Consider the following 16,140-nt stretch of genomic DNA (forward strand, 5'->3'; position numbering starts at 1 on the left):
ACTAAAGGTATTTTCTGGCTTCCTTGGGGTAGACAGGTCTATTTTATTAGTAGGCCCATCTGCCCCATGGCAGAATCCACTTAGGCACCAATTTCTAAATGTTTGATGGTGGGGTGTTTGTCAACTTAAGAAGTCTTTGCATTTGTGATAAAAAATGTTTTCCTCCTTTTTGTTCTAGTTCAAAACTTTTGCTTTATTTGCTGTGGCTCCTTGCGGTTTTGGCGGTGGTTGACCTGCAGTTTGCACAGTTGCATGTTTTAGGTAAGTAAAAACAATTTACTCCAAAGGAGTATTGTTGCCATGCATGAATGACATGTTTGTAGGGGGTGTACTAAATGCAGGATTGTGTGTGAAATTGTCCTTAGGTTTGTGCACAATGATATTTGTTTTGTCTTATTTCTAATTTGCCTTTCTTTATTTATTTTTAGTGGGATATCATTGGTGATTGCTGTGTAGTTGCTGGTGAATCAAGCTTTTTCAGGCAAGTGAGCGGTATAGTTTTTGAGTTTACAACTCTTACTAACAAAGCTACACTTTGTCACTTGTCTTACACAGTGCTGGTTGTTGGTGGTGAATTTGTCCAGTTAATTTTAGCAGGAGATATCATGGCTAGCCGCAGGATGACCGCTCAGCAGGTGGTTGGTATGCTTTTTGAGTCACAGTCTGATCATGACTATGAGACAGACTCTGCATCTGAGGCAGAGGAGGAAGTCAGAGATTCTGGCAGTGATGTTTCTCTTGGAGGGGAATCTTCTGATGATGAAGCCACACTCGGTGCAGATGAAGGGCCTGTTGTAGAGGAGGACATTGATGTGCCAATAGTGCAGCAACCTGGGGCTGAAAGGTTTCCCGTTATAAGACCTGATGTCTGGGTTGCCCCAAACATGCAGCAGCCAGAGTTGCCTGCCTTTACTGGTCTCCCGGGGTGTAACGCCAATACAGAGAACTTTATGCCTATCAATTTCTTTGAGTTATTCATGGATGATGTGTTTTTGGAAGAGATTGTTGAGCAGACTAATTTGTATGCGGAGCAGCATTTAAGGGACAACGCTGCTAGACTTAGGCCACACTCTAGAGCTGCCCAGTGGATTCCCACTAATTTGGAGGAGTTAAAAAAGTTTTTGGGTTTGACTTTTTTGATGGGGTTGATAAGGAAGCCGTCACTGGCTTCTTATTGGTCTACTAGTCCCTTGATGGCAACAGCTATATTTCCAGCGACCATGAGTCGTAATCGGTATTTGCTTCTTCTTAGGATGCTGCATTTTGTTGACAATGCATTAGCCTTGCCACGAGATCACCCAGATCACCCTGCTTGTCCTCCCACTTTTGGCGTTACTGAGAAAATTGTGTGGGATCTTGGTAGACGACTGTTCAACAAAGGTCACCATTTGTATGTAGATAACTTCTACACTGGTGTGCAATTGTTCAAGGAATTGTTTAGAGTGGACACAGTTGCTTGTGGCACAATCCGTTCTAACCGGAAAGGCTATCCAAGGGAGCTTGTCTGTAAAAAACTTGAGAGAGGACAGTGTTGTGCCTTGCGGAACGAGGAGCTGCTAGCTTTGAAATTTTCAGATAAGAGGGATGTCTACATGCTAAGTACCATCCATGATGAGAGTACTTCCCCTGTGACTGTTTGGGGCCAGGTTGCTGAAGTGCGCAAACCTGTGTGCATTTTAGATTATAATAAGCACATGGGAGGTGTAGATAGAGTTGACCAGAGGTTGGAACCTTATACTGCTATTCGTAAGTCTTACGTTTGGTATAAGAAGTTAGCACTTCACCTCTTCCACTTAGCAACCTTCAATGCTTTTATTGTGTTTAGGGATAGGTCTCCAGAGTCAAAGATGACTTTTGTGAAATTTCAGGAGTCAGTGATAGAGAGCCTTATTGTGGTGGAACAGGCCAGAGTTCCTAGAGAGGCAGTGGTGGAGGATGTGGCTAGATTGAAAGATCGCCACTTTGCTGAGCACATTCCTCCCACACCCAAAAAAGACTTTCCAGCTAAGAAATGTAGAGTGTGTTTTCGAAGAGGTATCCGGAGGGAGACTCGAATGTACTGCCCGGATTGTCCTTCCAAGCCTGGGCTGTGTGTCGGTGCTTGTTTTAAGAATTACCACACCCAGAATAATTTCTGGGAACAACCATGAGTGTAAACTCATGTCTGTTTTGTATTTTCATGTGTTTAGTTTCATGGTTAGCATTTCTGTCATGTTGTTAGTTAGAGCTTTTGTGTTTGTAGTTTTGTAATTCTTTCTACTTAGTTAGGGGTTCCTCTGTTAAAAAAAAAAAAAAAAAAAATGATGCCATTGTGGGTGGAGTGGGGCTTGGCTGAGAGTGTACATATTGACTTGCTGTTGGCTACTGCAACACACTGCCAGCCAAACACCAGTCCACACACTCCCATGAGCTGGTGTGATTGTTGTATCAGGCACGTGGGCGTATGTAAGTGATGGGCCCTTGAGTGGCGCTGTCTGTCGATGTGAGTGTTGTAATGTGCTGGGCCCGTGGCTGGCGGTGTGAATGGCCTTGTGTGTGTCATGTATGAAAGTTGTGTGAATGGACTGTAAAGCGGTTGGTGCCTTGTCGCGGCTTTACAGCTCACGAGTTGTGAGTCATTGGTTCAGTTTTTTGCCTTTCAGTTACTAACAGTGCATTTCATTTTTGTGAAAGCTCTTGTTAGTAAAATTTGATCCACTGAACCATCACTCACCCTCGTGCCAAATCCAACCAGTATGTGTGGTAAAAATGACAAAACCTGCTCCGCTGTAATCAGGCATCGCAGCACACCTGTGACACGCTAGGTGCCTCAGGTGGGACCCCGATGATGAAGCATGCCACCAACTTTGTTGGTGGGTGAGGGGTCTTTTTCACATAACCTAACTGTGTTTCTTTTCAAAATTTTAGTGTTTGGCACATCACGGACGTATGTGGGCACATCAAAACGATATATTACAAAACTACCTGTGTTTGGGGGGGAGAGGGCACCTATGTTTTTGGTCCTGTGTGCGGCCTTCATCTAGGGAAACCTACCAAACCCAGACATTTTATAAAACTAGACACCCCAAGGAGTCAAGGGAGGTGTGGCTTGCGTGGTTCCCCCAACATTTTCTTACCCAGACTCCTCTGTAAACCTCAATGTGCTTAAAAAAAGCATATTTTCCTGACTTTTCTTCGTAGGATCACCACTCCAGCACAAAATTCCTACTCCCCAGTGTTCCCCTCAGCCTCCCAAGTAAAATGACACCTCTGGGTCCCCAAAGCAGAGTCAGTCTAAAGATGTATAAAAGAATATGTCCTTATAAACTTGCTGTGCTATAACCCTCTATCTCTACAAGTTTTGGGCCTTATTCTGTTGCAGGCACCTGGCCCACCCACACAAGTGAGGTATCATTTTTATCGGGAGACTTGGGGGAACGCTGGGTTTAAGGAAATTTGTGGCTCCACTCAGATTCCAGAACTTTCTGTCACCGAAATGTGTGGAGAATGTGTTTTTTTAGACAGAATTTGAGGTTTGCAAAGGATTCTGGGTAACATAACCTGGTCCGAGCCACACAAGTCACCCCATCTTGGATTCCCCTAGGTCTCTAGTTTTCAGAAATGCACAGGTTTGGTAGGTTACCCTAGGTGCCGGCTGAGCTAGAGGCCAAAATCTACAGGTAGGCACTGTTTTCAATGAAAAAATGTGATGTGTCCACGTTGCGCTTTGGGGCGTTTCCTGTCGCGGGCGCTAGGCCTACCCACACAAGTGAGGTATCATTTTTATCGGGAGACGTGGGGGAACGCTGGGTGGAAGGAAATTCGTGGCTCCTCTCAGATTCCAGAACTTTCTGCCACAGAAATGTGAGGAACATGTGTTTTTTTAGCCAAATTTTGAGGTTTGCAAAGGATTCTGGGTAACAGAACCTGGTCCGAGCCACACAAGTCACCCCATCTTGGATTCCCCTAGGTCTCTAGTTTTCAGAAATGCACAGGTTTGGTAGGTTTCCCTAGGTGGCGGCTGAGCTACAGGCCAAAATCTACAGGTAGGCACTTTGCAAAAAACACCTCTGTTTTCCTTCCCCAATTTGGCTGTGTCCACGTTGCGCTTTGGGGCGTTTCCTGTCGCGGGCGCTAGGCCTACCCACACAAGTGAGGTATCATTTTTATCGGGAGACGTAGGGGAACGCTGGGGGGAAGGAAATTCGTGGCTCCTCTCAGATTCCAGAACTTTCTGCCACAGAAATGTGAGGAACATGTGTTTATTTAGGCAAATTTTGAGGTTTGCAAAGGATTCTGGGTAACATAACCTGGTCCGAGCCACACAAGTCACCCCATCTTGGATTCCCCTAGGTCTCTAGTTTTCAGAAATGCACAGGTTTGGTAGGTTACCCTAGGTGCCGGCTGAGCTAGAGGCCAAAATCTACAGGTAGGAACTGTTTTCAATGAAAAAATGTGATGTGTCCACGTTGCGCTTTGGGGCGTTTCCTGTCGCGGGCGCTAGGCCTACCCACACAAGTGAGGTATCATTTTTATCGGGAGACGTGGGGGAACGCTGGGTGGAAGGAAATTCGTGGCTCCTCTCAGATTCCAGAACTTTCTGCCACAGAAATGTGAGGAACATGTGTTTTTTTAGCCAAATTTTGAGGTTTGCAAAGGATTCTAGGTAACAGAACCTGGTCCGAGCCACACAAGTCACCCCATCTTGGATTCCCCTAGGTCTCTAGTTTTCAGAAATGCACAGGTTTGGTAGGTTTCCCTAGGTGGCGGCTGAGCTACAGGCCAAAATCTACAGGTAGGCACTTTGCAAAAAACACCTCTGTCTTCCTTCACCAATTTGGCTGTGTCCACGTTGCGCTTTGGGGCCTTTCCTGTCGCGGGCGCTAGGCCTACCCACACAAGTGAGGTATCATTTTTATCGGGAGACGTGGGGGAACGCTGGGTGGAAGGAAATTCGTGGCTCCTCTCAGATTCCAGAACTTTCTGCCACAGAAATGTGAGGAACATGTGTTTTTTTAGCCAAATTTTGAGGTTTGCAAAGGATTCTGGGTAACAGAACCTGGTCTGAGCCACACAAGTCACCCCATCTTGGATTCCCCTAGGTCTCTAGTTTTCAGAAATGCACAGGTTTGGTAGGTTTCCCTAGGTGGCGGCTGAGCTACAGGCCAAAATCTACAGGTAGGCACTTTGCAAAAAACACCTCTGTTTTCCTTCACCAATTTGGCTGTGTCCACGTTGCGCTTTAGGGCGTTTCCTGTCGCGGGCGCTAGGCCTACCCAAACAAGTGAGGTATCATTTTTATCGTGAGACGTGGGGGAACGCTGGGTGGAAGGAAATTCGTGGCTCCTCTCAGATTCCAGAACTTTCTGCCACAGAACTGTGAGGAACATGTGTTTTTTTAGCCAAATTTTGAGGTTTGCAAAGGATTCTGGGTAACAGAACCTGGTCCGAGCCACACAAGTCACCCCATCTTGGATTCCCCTAGGTCTCTAGTTTTCAGAAATGCACAGGTTTGGTAGGTTTCCCTAGGTGGCGGCTGAGCTACAGGCCAAAATCTACAGGTAGGCACTTTGCAAAAAACACCTCTGTTTTCCTTCACCAATTTGGCTGTGTCCACGTTGCGCTTTGGGGCGTTTCCTGTCGCGGGCGCTAGGCCTACCCACACAAGTGAGGTATCATTTTTATCGGGAGACGTGGGGGAACGCTGGGTGGAAGGAAATTCGTGGCTCCTCTCAGATTCCAGAACATTCTGCCACAGAAATGTGAGGAACATGTGTTTTTTTAGCCACATTTTGAGGTTTGCAAAGGATTCTGGGTAACAGAACCTAGTCCGAGCCACACAAGTCACCCCATCTTGGATTCCCCTAGGTCTCTAGTTTTCAGAAATGCACAGGTTTGGTAGGTTTCCCTAGGTGGCGGCTGAGCTACAGGCCAAAATCTACAGGTAGGCACTTTGCAAAAAACACCTCTGTTTTCCTTCACCAATTTGGCTGTGTCCACGTTGCGCTTTGGGGCGTTTCCTGTCGCGGGCACTAGGCCTACCCACACAAGTGAGGTATCATTTTTATCGGGAGACGTGGGGGAACGCTGGGTGGAAGGAAATTCGTGGCTCCTCTCAGATTCCAGAACTTTCTGCCACAGAAATGTGAGGAACATGTGTTTTTTTAGCCAAATTTTGAGGTTTGCAAAGGATTCTGGGTAACAGAACCTGGTCCGAGCCACACAAGTCACCCCATCTTGGATTCCCCTAGGTCTCTAGTTTTCAGAAATGCACAGGTTTGGTAGGTTTCCCTAGGTGGCGGCTGAGCTACAGGCCAAAATCTACAGGTAGGCACTTTGCAAAAAACACCTCTGTTTTCCTTCACCAATTTGGCTGTGTCCACGTTGCGCTTTGGGGCGTTTCCTGTCGCGGGCGCTAGGCCTACCCACACAAGTGAGGTATCATTTTTATCGGGAGACGTGGGGGAACGCTGGGTGGAAGGAAATTCGTGGCTCCTCTCAGATTCCAGAACTTTCTGCCACAGAAATGTGAGGAACATGTGTTTTTTTAGCCAAATTTTGAGGTTTGCAAAGGATTCTGGGTAACAGAACCTGGTCCGAGCCACACAAGTCACCCCATCTTGGATTCCCCTAGGTCTCTAGTTTTCAGAAATGCACAGGTTTGGTAGGTTTCCCTAGGTGGCGGCTGAGCTACAGGCCAAAATCTACAGGTAGGCACTTTGCAAAAAACACCTCTGTTTTCCTTCACCAATTTGGCTGTGTCCACGTTGCGCTTTGGGGCGTTTCCTGTCACGGGCGCTAGGCCTACCCACACAAATGAGGTATCATTTTTATCGGGAGACGTGGGGGAACGCTGGGTGGAAGGAAATTCGTGGCTCCTCTCAGATTCCAGAACTTTCTGCCACAGAAATGTGAGGAACATGTGTTTTTTTAGCCACATTTTGAGGTTTGCAAAGGATTCTGGGTAACAGAACCTGGTCCGAGCCACACAAGTCACCCCATCTTGGATTCCCCTAGGTCTCTAGTTTTCAGAAATGCACAGGTTTGGTAGGTTTCCCTAGGTGGCGGCTGAGCTACAGGCCAAAATCTACAGGTAGGCACTTTGCAAAAAACACCTCTGTTTTCCTTCACCAATTTGGCTGTGTCCACGTTGCGCTTTGGGGCGTTTCCTGTCGCGGGCGCTAGGCCTACCCACACAAGTGAGGTATCATTTTTATCGGGAGACGTGGGGGAACGCTGGGTGGAAGGAAATTCGTGGCTCCTCTCAGATTCCAGAACATTCTGCCACAGAAATGTGAGGAACATGTGTTTTTTTAGCCACATTTTGAGGTTTGCAAAGGATTCTGGGTAACAGAACCTGGTCCGAGCCACACAAGTCACCCCATCTTGGATTCCCCTAGGTCTCTAGTTTTCAGAAATGCACAGGTTTGGTAGGTTTCCCTAGGTGGCGGCTGAGCTACAGGCCAAAATCTACAGGTAGGCACTTTGCAAAAAACACCTCTGTTTTCCTTCACCAATTTGGCTGTGTCCACGTTGCGCTTTGGGGCGTTTCCTGTCGCGGGCACTAGGCCTACCCACACAAGTGAGGTATCATTTTTATCGGGAGACGTGGGGGAACGCTGGGTGGAAGGAAATTCGTGGCTCCTCTCAGATTCCAGAACTTTCTGCCACAGAAATGTGAGGAACATGTGTTTTTTTAGCCAAATTTTGAGGTTTGAAAAGGATTCTGGGTAACAGAACCTGGTCCGAGCCACACAAGTCACCCCATCTTGGATTCCCCTAGGTCTCTAGTTTTCAGAAATGCACAGGTTTGGTAGGTTTCCCTAGGTGGCGGCTGAGCTACAGGCCAAAATCTACAGGTAGGCACTTTGCAAAAAACACCTCTGTTTTCCTTCACCAATTTGGCTGTGTCCACGTTGCGTTTTGGGGCGTTTCCTGTCGCGGGCGCTAGGCCTACCCACACAAGTGAGGTATCATTTTTATCGGGAGACGTAGGGGAACGCTGGGTGGAAGGAAATTCGTGGCTCCTCTCAGATTCCAGAACTTTCTGCCACAGAAATGTGAGGAACATGTGTTTTTTTAGCCAAATTTTGAGGTTTGCAAAGGATTCTGGGTAACAGAACCTGGTCCGAGCCACACAAGTCACCCCATCTTGGATTCCCCTAGGTCTCTAGTTTTCAGAAATGCACAGGTTTGGTAGGTTTCCCTAGGTGGCGGCTGAGCTACAGGCCAAAATCTACAGGTAGGCACTTTGCAAAAAACACCTCTGTTTTCCTTCACCAATTTGGCTGTGTCCACGTTGCGCTTTGGGGCGTTTCCTGTCACGGGCGCTAGGCCTACCCACACAAGTGAGGTATCATTTTTATCGGGAGACGTGGGGGAACGCTGGGTGGAAGGAAATTCGTGGCTTCTCTCAGATTCCAGAACTTTCTGCCACAGAAATGTGAGGAACCTGTGTTTTTTTAGCCACATTTTGAGGTTTGCAAAGGATTCTGGGTAACAGAACCTGGTCCGAGCCACACAAGTCACCCCATCTTGGATTCCCCTAGGTCTCTAGTTTTCAGAAATGCACAGGTTTGGTAGGTTTCCCTAGGTGGCGGCTGAGCTACAGGCCAAAATCTACAGGTAGGCACTTTGCAAAAAACACCTCTGTTTTCCTTCACCAATTTGGCTGTGTCCACGTTGCGCTTTGGGGCGTTTCCTGTCGCGGGCGCTAGGCCTACCCACACAAGTGAGGTATCATTTTTATCGGGAGACGTGGGGGAACGCTGGGTGGAAGGAAATTCGTGGCTCCTCTCAGATTCCAGAACTTTCTGCCACAGAAATATGAGGAACATGTGTTTTTTTAGCCACATTTTGAGGTTTGCCAAGGATTCTGGGTAACAGAACCTGGTTCGAGCCACACAAGTCACCCCATTTTGGATTCCCCTAGGTCTCTAGTTTTCAGAAATGCACAGGTTTGGTAGGTTTCCCTAGGTGTCGGCTGAGCTACAGGCCAAAATCTACAGGTAGGCACTTTGCAAAAAACACCTCTGTTTTCCTTCACCAATTTGGCTGTGTCCAAGTTGCGCTTTGGGGCGTTTCCTGTCGCGGGCGCTAGGCCTACCCACACAAGTGAGGTATCATTTTTATCGGGAGACGTGGGGGAACGCTGGGTGGAAGGAAATTCGTGGCTCCTCTCAGATTCCAGAACTTTCTGCCACAGAAATATGAGGAACATGTGTTTTTTTAGCCAAATTTTGAGGTTTGCAAAGGATTCTGGGTAACAGAACCTGGTCCGAGCCACACAAGTCACCCCATCTTGGATTCCCCTAGGTCTCTAGTTTTCGGAAATGCACAGGTTTGGTAGGTTTCCCTAGGTGGCGGCTGAGCTACAGGCCAAAATCTACAGGTAGGCACTTTGCAAAAAACACCTCTGTTTTCCTTCACCAATTTGGCTGTGTCCACGTTGCCCTTTGGGGCATTTCCTGTTGCGGGCGCTAGGCCTACCCACACAAGTGAGGTATCATTTTTATCGGGAGACGTGGGGGAACGCTGGGTGGAAGGAAATTCGTGGCTCCTCTCAGATTCCAGAACTTTCTGCCACAGAAATATGAGGAACATGTGTTTTTTTAGCCACATTTTGAGGTTTGCCAAGGATTCTGGGTAACAGAACCTGGTCCGAGCCACACAAGTCACCCCATCTTGGATTCCCCTAGGTCTCTAGTTTTCAGAAATGCACAGGTTTGGTAGGTTTCCCTAGGTGTCGGCTGAGCTACAGGCCAAAATCTACAGGTAGGCACTTTGCAAAAAACACCTCTGTTTTCCTTCACCAATTTGGCTGTGTCCACGTTGCGCTTTGGGGCGTTTCCTGTCGCGGGCGCTAGGCCTACCCACACAAGTGAGGTATCATTTTTATCGGGAGACTTGGGGGAACATAGAATAGCAAAACAAGTGTTATTGCCCCTTGTCTTTCTCTCCATTTTTTCCTTCCAAATGTAAGACAGTGTGTAAAAAACACGTCTATTTGAGAAATGCCCTGTAATTCACATGCTAGTATGGGCACCCTGGAATTCAGAGATGTGCAAATAACCACTGCTTCTCAACACCTTATCTTGTGCCCATTTTGGAAATACAAAGGTTTTCTTTATATTTCAGCAAATGAATTGCTGTATACCCGGCATAGATTGAAAACCCACTGCTGGGTGCAGGTCATTTATTGGCTCTGGGTAGCTAGAGTTCCTGATGAACCTATAAGCCCTATATATCCCCGCAACCAGAAGACGTAACGGTATATTGCTTTCGAAAATCTGACATTGCTGGAAAAAGTTACAGAGTAAAACGTAGAAAAAAATTGATGTTTTTTTCACCTCAATTTCAATATTTTTCTTATTCAGTTGTTATTTTCTGTAGGAAACCCTTGTAGGATCTACACAAATGACCCCTTGCTGAATTCAGATTTTTGTCTACTTTTCAAAAATGTTGCGGTTTCTGGGATCCAGTGTTGGTTTCATGCCCATTTCTGTCACTGACTGGAAGGAGGCTGAAAGCACAAAAAATCGTAAAAATGGGGTATGTCCCAGTAAAATGCCAAAATTGTGTTGAAAAATTGGGTTTTCTGATTCAAGGCTGCCTGTTCCTGAAAGCTGGGAAGCTGGTGATTTTATCACCGCAAACCCTTTGTTGATGCCCTTTTCAGGGAAAAAAACACAAGCCTTCTTCTGCAGCCCATTTTCCGATTTTTTTTGAAAAAAACGAAATTTTCACTCTTTTTTGGCTAATTTCTTGGCCTCCTTCTGGGGAACCCACAAAGTCTGGGTACCTCTAGAATCCCTAGGATGTTGGAAAAAAAGGACGCAAATTTGGCGTGGGTAGCTTATGTGAACAAAAAGTTATGAGGGCCTAAGCGCGAACTGCTCCAAATAGCCAAAAAAAGGCTCGGCACAGGAGGGGGAAAAGGCCTGGCAGCGAAGGGGTTAAACAAATATTGTTTTAATATTTTTAATATTCAATCTTAAGTCACAAATATGTATAAAGGATGAATCAATAGGATTTAATAGTAAAAATACTAAAATAATAAAATAATGATTATTGAATAAATAATAAATAAACTAAAATAAATGTCAGCTCTCTAACCTAGAACGCTCTGGGATTTAAAATATAGAGAGCATAAAAACATAATTAACAATGAATTACATATATTGCAAAACAATACAAAAACATTTTCCACTATTTAACAAAATACAAAAATGTGTTGCTTACACTTTTGCAGCTGAAGAGATGAACATCCATGACAATCCAAAAGGCAAAAATAATATATAAATAAAATATTAAAATAATATTACATCAGAGAATAATATGCCTATACTCTTTGCCCAGTTGGTCGGTATTTTAACAACATGCGTAATTCTCACAAGATGTTTTTTATGATATTGTTTGTTCACTATGCCCAGTATGTATTATTGCCCTGAATCTTGTGATTTTGATTTTGAACTGCTGATATGCTTTTATTTTGTGTGGCAATGTTTTCCACCATGGTTTTAGAAATCTCATGTGAAATTTGATTTACTATGCTTAGCATGTCCTGTATCTGGGGTCCTGACTGTTTACTTATATGTGCTGCTTTTCTCTTGCGAGCATGCTTTTTAGCTTTCATAATTGTTTTTGGGCTAGACTTCATATTTTGTGGAAAGATGTCTAGTTGTTTTCAATTAGTTTGTGTATGTAGGATTGAACTGAAGATATAATTGAAGTAACTTTGGGCAATGCATATTCCAGTAATATGAAGGATTATAGTTCAAGATGTTGCCCACAGCATAACTTCTCACAAGTTGATGTTCTGTGCACTGTCATCACTTTCATTTGTTTCCCTGCACTGTACGTAGGAGTGTTTTATAGCTATGCATGTAACTATGGTCAAGGTGTGGAGGGGCTGAAATGCATATGGGTGCTTAGCTGGCAATAAAAATAATTACTTGCATTATTGAGCTCCTATAGTGCACGTTGTTCTGGTAGACACACAGAATGTATTTGAATAAATTGTATGTATAAAGTAAAAACACATTTTATGTGAAAAAAACATGTAAAAAAAACTATGGGCCTCCTTACGAGTTTGGCAGTCCTATGACCACCATGTTTGCGGTGGTGGTCAGATCGCCAACAGGGTGGCTGAGAAAACCACCAAATTATGACTTTGGTGGTATTCCCCACGGAATATAGTCAAAGCACTACCAGTGTGGGCAGACCGCCATGGACGAATGATGGTACTAGCAAGCCAATGGCAACCATGTTTCTCTCAAGCCTATTAAGATTCTGCACACCGCCAAGATTTCCGTTGCAGTCATACCGCCATAGAAACCCAGGCTGAAACAAACTATATAAAAGAAGAAACTCACCTTCAGGAAGGCATACTCATCCGGAGCCACCATGGAACCACAACTAGACGTCAGCCCGCGGCTCATGCTCACGGAAGGAATCTTCACAGCCGCCACCGAGAGCAACCCTAAGTATGCACACTTACCTGTTACTGTTGTATATTGTTATATTTCGTACACTTACATAACATACCATATGGAAAGAGGTACAAGCCCTACACTCACACGTAACAGTACATTAACATTCACACTCACATACAACAAGTACAACCACACATAGGCAGCCCACACACTGCAGCAACCACACAAAAACACACACACACATACTACATGTCAAAAACACACACTTATGCACAGCAACACACCACAGGCCCAGTCTCACACAATACAACATGTCACAACAACACCACAACCACACAATTAGAAACACATTAGCAATCACTCACAACAGACCATGCCAAGGGACACATCACACATACAAAACATTGTACAACCAACAGGCAACAAACACACACAATTACACAATCATACAAGTTACCAATCAACGTACACATCACACACAGCATATCGTACCTATGATTCCATGCACACTATACAGACACCACACGCACTCACACAGTCAAATCACACAAAACCACACACCACAACAAACACCCATCAATATGATCACAGCAACATGTCTGCTACATACACATGTGCATCACACAACACACACACTATCACTGGTTGACAGCACTGCACACATATTCACATACTGCCCATACAATACACAAACCACAAGCAACACACACACACAAATACTGGCACACAACCAATGACAGCCAGGAACAACTTTCAGATTAAGTTATGCAAGTATGGCATGTGAAATGTTAGATGGACATCATAGCCTGACATGATGCGGTCACTCATCAGAAGTCTTATGAAAAGTATGGATGACTTTAACTTGCCTGACATTGTAATAGACAGAGGGAGTATAGACCTGCAGGTGGAAAGAAACAGCCAGCAGGGTCTGAAAAGCTATATACTGCTGCACATATGAAACAGTCACCTGTACATGATCATATGCTTCTTGCAGAAGGGACAACATTAGTCAGTAACTTGTTCCTATACAAAATAGAATGTGTTCACCTATATATCAATGTTGATCACTGTACACCTATTTGTTTCTTTGAGAATTTTAAACCCTTGGCACTTATCACATTGTCACAGCTTAGAGTCTTTCACATCTTACACTAACTTGGTAAAGGAATGAAAATGTGTTGAGTCAGTACTTAACCCCTTGTGGCTGCTGTGTTGGCCTCAAATGCCCATCCAACTCAGGGTAGGCCACTGCCAATATGCGGGCCATTGGGGGGGGGGGGTCAAGGCCCAAAAGGTCCCCATTCATCCTTGGGAGGACATCCCCAGCTAGGGTTTTGCTGTCTTTCAAGCCCAGCATCCCAGGTCCTCGCACCACTTCCAACCGTTGGTGCTCCGCTGGCTGTGGAGCCTCAGTTTCTGAACTTCCTTGGTGATGGCACACCAAATCCTCTTTTTATGATGGGTGTTGACCTGCTCGGATGACACAGACAAGGAGAGAATGTCCGGTCCCCATGCACCATACCAAAACAAGCAGGGTGAGCATACAAGTAAGTGCAAGTAGTCCTCAACAGACTTCCTTCAACATCCCCTTTATGTAGAATGACCATCTGTAGTCAGGCCATGTGTGACGTTGGGACAGGCATACAACATGCATATCCAGCACCAGGTGTTGGCTTCAAACATATGACCGGACCACAATCATGTCTCTGTATTTTGTCCATGTATTTTTCCATGTATTTTTCACACCACCGTCAAATATAATTTAATGCAGTTTGTAGGTGTGTCAGGATACATACATCACAAACTCCCTACTACGTATCAGGATTCAAAATCTATATATGAACATGTGCACGTGTCCATCTGCCCACACATATTTCCTCAATTCTTCATTCAACCACATTTCCAGAACATCATCATGTACTCAATGATTGAAACTTTGGTGTTGAAGGGATATCTTAGCCTATGTTCAGTCTGGTATTGAAGGCTATACTGTCTACATTGTTAAAACACCTGGACAGCTACATCAGATTTCAACAACGTGACGATTTGGCCCATGTAAAGGCTGATTTTTATGCTTTTGGACACATTCCACATGTGGTGGGATTCATAGCTGGCACCCATGTAGCCTTGGTTCTTTTAAATGCCAATTCACAGGAGTATAGGTACAGGAAAAACTTCCACTCCATCAATGTCCAAGTAGTCTGTTTGGCTGACCACTACATTTCACAGGTTTGTGCAAAGTATCCGGGCTCAGTCCATGATTCCTTCATCATGCAAAACAGCAATAACCCACTGCTGATGACACGACAGTACAGAGAGTCAGGGCCTCGCTGGTTGGTTAGTCACATGTGTCATGTCTGTCTGTAACGTACATATGCTACGAGGTATGTGGATCCAAGATTTATGTTAGGCTTGTTGTAACTATTACTTACAGGGGACTCTAGCTACCCAAACCGTCCTTGGCTGTTGACACCACTGAGGTACCCAACCAAGTCAGGGAAGTCTGCTTCAATGGGGCCCCGAAAAGGACAATGCGTGTTGTGGAGCGAACTTTTGGGCTCCTGAAGGCAAGATTTTGCTGCATCGATAAATCTGGGTGATCTCTCCTCAACTCACCCAAGAAAGTATGTCAAATTATTGTTGCCTGCTGCATACTCCAAAAGCTCATCCTGAGATGTCAGATACCAATCATACCAGAGGAGCGTGAGCCAGCAGTTCCTACGGGTGGAAATGCAGATTTGCCAAGTGAGGATGAGCATGATGAGGATGAAGCTGGAGATATCAGGGTTGATCTCATCAATCATTACTTTACCTAACTTAAGGTATGTGATTTGATGTAATTAAAGTGAATAAGTGGGGAATTGGTGATATTAGGAATGCCTGATAAGGTTCTTAGTGTGACAATCAGAGAGGTCATAAGTGGCTCCAAAGCCCATGACTCAGAGATGCATGTAGATTGTTACATGGACTTGTGTACAAACATGTAATAAACATAGGCCCTAATTCTGAGTCTGACGGGCGGCGGAGGCCGCCCGCCAGACTTCCCCCCTCCGAAATACCGCTCCGCGGTCGAAAGACCGCGGAGGGTATTCCGAGTTTTCCCCTGGGCTGGCGGGCGGTCTTCGCAAGACCGCCCGCCAGCCCAGGGGAAAACTCCCTTCCCACGATGACGCCGGCTCGTAATAGAGCCGGCGGAGTGGGAAGGTGCGACGGGTGCAGTTGCACCCGTCGCGTATTTCAGTGTCTGCTTTGCAGACACTGAAATACTTTTAGGGGCCCTCTTACGGGGGCCCCTGCCGTGCCCATGCCATAGGCATGGGCACGGCAGGGGCCCCCAGGGGCCCCGCGACTCCCCCTCCCGCCATCCGGTTCCCGGCGGGAGAACCGCCAGGAACTGGATGGCGGGAGGGGGAGTCGGAATCCTCCATGGCTGCGGAGCGCGCTCCGCAGCCATGGAGGATTCCTACGAGCGGCGGAAAGTCAGCGGGAGACCGCTGGCTTTCCGCGTCTGACCGCGGCTAAACCGCCGCGGTCAGAATGCTCGTAGGAGCACCGCCAGCCTGTTGGCGGTGCTCCCGTGGTCGGTGGCCCTGGCGGCCACCGACCGCCAGGGTCGGAATGACCCGCATAGTCTATGTTTTACTCTATGCACAATCAGAGGTACATGTGTATATATGAAGTGGTTGTGTTATGTGTATGTATGAATGTGGCCTATGGCTTATCTTTG

Source organism: Pleurodeles waltl, chromosome 5, assembly GCF_031143425.1.
Source record: "Pleurodeles waltl isolate 20211129_DDA chromosome 5, aPleWal1.hap1.20221129, whole genome shotgun sequence".
In the NCBI taxonomy this organism is placed as follows: Eukaryota; Metazoa; Chordata; class Amphibia; order Caudata; family Salamandridae; genus Pleurodeles; species Pleurodeles waltl.